Genomic DNA, 5,447 nt, shown 5'->3' with positions numbered 1-5,447 from the left:
TACTCTGATAATATACTTAAATACTACTACTTGCAAATATATTTACAAACCATAAAATTTACTCATTATATTTATAAATATATGACCGTATTATTTCAAATTATAAAGAAGATGGTCTTATAAAGAAGACAAGGTGCGGTCAAAAGAGGACAAAAATAGTTAACAACTATTTATTTGCCGACGTTTCGCCCCACTTGAAGAGATTCATCATGGCTAAAAAGATACAAAAAAATAACTAAAAATATTTTGACATGGTAAGGTCATTAGATACAAAAAGGTAAATTAAGGTAGGTTTATAATTATGTACAAATAAGTGAAAAGAATATTATATACAAAAAGGTAAATTGAGGTAGGAAGAAAAAGTTTTAGACAGTTTCACACAGGGTGCCTGATTTGGTACACATGTATCAGAGGCCGAAATGCTACAAAAAAAAAAAAAAAAAAGAAGAAACAAAATAGTATTAATATAAAATAAACAATGATAAGGATATAAAAAACTCCTTTACTTTGCTTTTATTGCTTTACTTCTGTAGTTTCATCAACTTTTTTTTTTTAATACTTTTTATTTATTGATAGATATTACAATCTGCAAAATGATTTTTACAATTAAAAATGAACATAATCAAACTATGTGTATGAAAAAATAAATAAAATAACATAATGATAAAATAATATAATCTCTAGTCACATTTACACTCTTATATTCAATATTTACACAATCGACCTGAGGATCCATGAGCCCACTCTATCCCCCATGTGTGAGTGGTAGAGCAGAGCTTAAAAGATCCCAGCACATCCCTCTCCCCGCATCACTGGTAGTTTCATCAACTAGTATTGCTTAAAAAGCAAAAGTTAAAAACCCAGCATATGTGGCGGTTGAATGGTGTAAATTTGGGGTTTGCAGATAACACCTCCTTTTTATTACTTTCATTTATATTATAGTAATTAAAAGGCATGCTAGACCTCTCAATAAGAATTTCAAAATTTAAGGATTTGTGCCATTTCAGAAGCTTGCACTTGTATTCTCAACCTTATTATTAGTTAAAAACATTTCATAAATTTTATTATGTTTTTGTTTGCTTCAATATATGAAACTAAATCTATGATGTGAATGTTATTGACAGTTAAAAAAAATATTTTAAACATCTTGGTTCTATATGATTATTGATGCATTGCTTTATTCCTATAATACCTTGATATTTGTGTTGGTTCATAATCTCTTATACGTTGTTATTTTAGTTACTTGTCTGTTGTAGTCTTTGGATATATTTTTTAAGTTCATTAGTATTTTTCTTGAGTTAATTTGACTCTGGATGGTGTTGCTTGGTTTTTATAATTTTTAATTTTGCCTTTAAATTTTATTAAAATGTTTTTGTTAATCATTTTTAATGTTATGATTTTAAGCCTTTTTAAAAATGATTGTTAATCTTGTCCTATCATAGTTATAGATAGTATCAGTTGTGGTGTGGGGCTTTTTGTACTTTAAAATATACCAACCTCTGCCACAGATTAAAAAAAAAAAGACTGATTCTATTTTAATAATATATGGAGGACCTGAAACATCATGTACCTGTGTAATATAAATAAGAAAAGAGAAAAAAATGCTTTATTCATTCATGCCGCCCAAATACATCGGGTTGCTACATTACACAGTATGCTTATCAATCCGTGATCGGACATATATAAATTACATAGTATAAAAAAATAGAAAGAAAACATTTTTTTTTTCCTCCCACAGTTTTCTTTTACAATTATGAGTTTCAGTATACACACCAATACAAAGATTTCAATTTATTCTTGTTTTTCTTTCTTCCTCTTGTCCATTCCATTTCACAATTTTTATTTCATTTGATCGACAAATTCACTCTCCTGAATTTTCCCTCTCAGATCCTCCCCAGTGACCTGCTAAACAAATTCACTATTAGACGGCAGTGTGAGATCAAACCAGAGAAATACTAATCACAGCAGTAGATCAGTTTACATTAAAACAAACAAATAAATACATTTTACCAAAACAAAACTAATACATAGATTGAAAGGAAAATATATTAAAAAGTTGGTTAAAAGAAATACTAGATTGGATACATAAGTAAAAAAAAAAAATAAAAAATAATAATAATAAAAATAAAATAATTTAATGAATAAATAAGTTAAAACACACAAATCGACAGGTCCACCTACTAAAATAAATATATAAAACAATGAATAAACTAGAGCTCATTCCCATGCAGGTGATGATGTATTATCCAAGCCTCCGACTTTTGTAAATGCGACAGTGTTGACATATCTTACAGATCCGTCGGTGTCAACGCAATTAACCTCCTTGAAGCAGGTGAAGTCTTTTCTTTCAAGGAACTTCATCAATTCTTCTTTGATTTGAGGGAGTTGTTGGGGCATTTTCCCAGCACGTGGGGTGGTGTTTCAGACTCCCTGCTGCATTTGCGACAGAGGGACCCAACTTTTTGCTCCACTGGTCCCTGGGACCCCACGCTGGGGTGCGTAGTTGATATTTAGTTTTCAGGGCGTTCACCCATTCTGACCCTGAGAGTATCTGCTTCTCACAAACATATCTATTTGCTTTCGGAGTCTCTTTGAAATGGCGAACACCAATACCCTGCCACCTGCAATTGGCCCATTCTTAGAAAGCATTCTCACGCAACGACTGCCGTAGAGCTCTCACACTTTGGTAGCCCTGATCCACCCCCAGTCTATTGGCACATGCCATGATTTCGGCTTCGTGCTTGAATGTAGACTGGAATAGGGCATCCGGAACATTCGATAATTGCTGAGCAATGGACCAATGCTGCAGTGGAGCTTCCCATTGATAGCGTATCAGACCCAGTCCTTGATACCTCCTGGGTGCGTACAGCATCGCCAACGAGGTGTTAGCGGGGAGCTCGATGATGGTTCTCCTGCGGATATTGGTATCAATACCCTCCAATATTGCAGGACCTATCTTTGTAAGGGGAGCAGTCTAGAGAGGGTAAACAAGGCCCGGGAACAAGTATTGATTGACAATGTTGATCTTTTGTTCGAGCTTGATCAGGCATGAGCTCACCAATTTATCGAGGTTATTAGTTAGATTTGTCGCTACCTCTTCTTCAAATGCTAGCTTTCCCGAGAATGTACATCCAAGATATTTGATGGTGTTCTCAGCTTTTGCCGTTTGGATGACCTACATATTCTCAAGGGAGAGCCTTGTTGATCGTAGCTCTCCTTTGTCTATTATAATACCCACACTTTTCTTTGCATTTATTGCCAGACCAATCTCTGCGAGCAACCTCTGAACACTATTTATTATTCTTTCCGCAGAACCCCTGTTGCGCGCCGTCACAGCCTGATCGTCCGCGAACTCTGTGAGGACCATACTCTCTTGGTCACTTTTCAGGTTGTATCCAAACTTATTAGCAAACAACTGAGAGCTTGTGGTACAAATGATCAATGGCTAGATTGAACAGCGAAGGCGACAAGGGCCCGCCCTGAGGGCAAGAGCGCTAGACATTGATCTGGCTAGTCGTGTGGGTTCCTATATTGATCTTTATTTTATTTGTGGTTAGGAGAGCCGCGATTACATTTGCGAGGTCAGATGACACACCTCTTGCCTTCAGCGAGCTCACTATGTTGTCATGACCAATGTTGTCAAAAGTACCAATCACGTCCAAAAAAATCACCTCGCAATCTTTTTCCTATTTCTGGCATCTTTTATGATCGCGTCGATGATTCTGGCTCTTACATGTGCTCCCGGCAGACTTTTGATGAAGCCCCTTTGACTTTTGCTGAAGGTGACCTGCTTTCTCAATTCCAAATCCAGAACCTTCTCAATGATTCAGCGCACAATCGAATATATTGTTACTGGCCTCCAGGAGGAAACACTTTTTGGGTCTCCTTTTTCCTTGTAGACCAATATTGTGCGCTCTTGGCGTAGAGGCTCTGGTACGTACCCCACCTTCAGCATGATCTTTGCAATATACTTAATGAGTTGTGTTACATCAAAGTATTTTATAGTGCGGACCAACACACCATCTGGCCCCAGAGATGAGTCAAACGATGTCGACTTGATAGCCCTCTTTACCACTCGATTATCTATAGACATCAAATTTGGCATCGGGGCGCATTTCTCATAACATCCACATTTGTGGAGATTCTCTTTTTCAAAGAGGCTTCTGAAATGTTTCTCTATGTCGGCTATCTTTAATGGGCATTGCCTGGGGGCGTCGGCGTTCATAATGCTCTGTACCATGTTTTTCCTTTTATTATAGTAATTATATTGAGCTAATTCATAATGGTACTGCTCCTGCCGACAGTTCCTATCTACCTTATTAGCTCTCTGCGGATTTGACACCTTCCCCGCACCCTTGTCAGCCATTTCCGTTTTATTTTTTTAACTCATTTTATAGAATTTGATGGCAGGGTGTTGTGGGCCCGGCAGTTTGGCAATAATATTTTTAAGGAAATTCAAGAAATCGCCTACTGCCTTGTCGAAATCTGCAGAGTTAAAATTTTTAACTTTCATAATATTCTGAAAGACAGCCGAACATTTACTTATTTTTATTTTGATATGGTCCATCTCCCCCTCTCCGACCCCATTATCTCTTACAATGCTTAGTAAGCTCCTTAATTTTTTGTTGTTTGCCTCCCTGGGATGTTTTTTCGCTATATGGGTTCCAAGACCTTTATCACCCTTAAAAGTCAGCCCACAGACTGGACAAACTTTATCAATTGTCTGTGGAGGAGGATCTTGTCTGTCCTATTCTTTTCCCGTCTCCTCATTTGTCTGCGGTATTGTAGGTAAACTTGGGAAGACATACCAATTGACAACGTCTTGCCCAATACACCCCTTTCTCATCCTGCCACTCGACCTCAACGCACTTTTTTTTTTCATCTCCAGCGGCATCCACAGACATCACGGAGACAACCACTCTTTCCTGAACAGGGCCTCCCGCTCTTGGAACCCATACAGTTGGCCTAGTTCGATTCTCTCGGGCCTCTGTTGGTCTGAACTCATATTTCCTATATTCATCAATAACTTACCAACAGATACCAAAACCTGTTCACCTGCATGGAGGATTCATAAGGAATCAATATAAAAAAAAGTATATAATTGGTTTATTAATATAATTGCAATAAGTAGAATTCTAAAATAATGATTAGTTCAAAAAATATATAAATAAGATGAATATAACTTTAAAATTATTTAAACATTAAATAAGTAAATATATGTGCATATAAATATAAAAATATTGTTCATATGATAAAAAGATCATGCAAGTTAAAAATATATAAATAGGTTAAAATTGATTAAAAAATATATTAGTCTCTAGGTTAAAATATGTATAGAGACATTTAAGATATAAATATGATTTAAAAAACCATAAAATTCGTCAAAACAGTATAAATATGTTAATAATTGGTTAATATATATATGAGTCACTAGGTAATAAGTCAAA

General features: G+C 35.7%; 1 protein-coding gene across 2 annotated transcripts in view; it reads left to right on the top strand.

Moving 5' to 3' along the window:
- LOC106679863 (UBX domain-containing protein 6) overlaps positions 1–5,447 on the top strand; it is a gene marked incomplete at its 3' end in the record, with an annotated part of 59,591 nt that overhangs the window by 35,574 nt on the left and 18,570 nt on the right.

Source organism: Halyomorpha halys, unplaced genomic scaffold (assembly GCF_000696795.3).
Source record: "Halyomorpha halys isolate HHAL.00 unplaced genomic scaffold, Hhal_1.1 Scaffold224.1, whole genome shotgun sequence".
In the NCBI taxonomy this organism is placed as follows: Eukaryota; Metazoa; Arthropoda; class Insecta; order Hemiptera; family Pentatomidae; genus Halyomorpha; species Halyomorpha halys.
The sequence above is the reverse complement of the archived record's forward strand: the minus strand, read 5'-3'. Positions and strand labels throughout refer to the sequence as shown.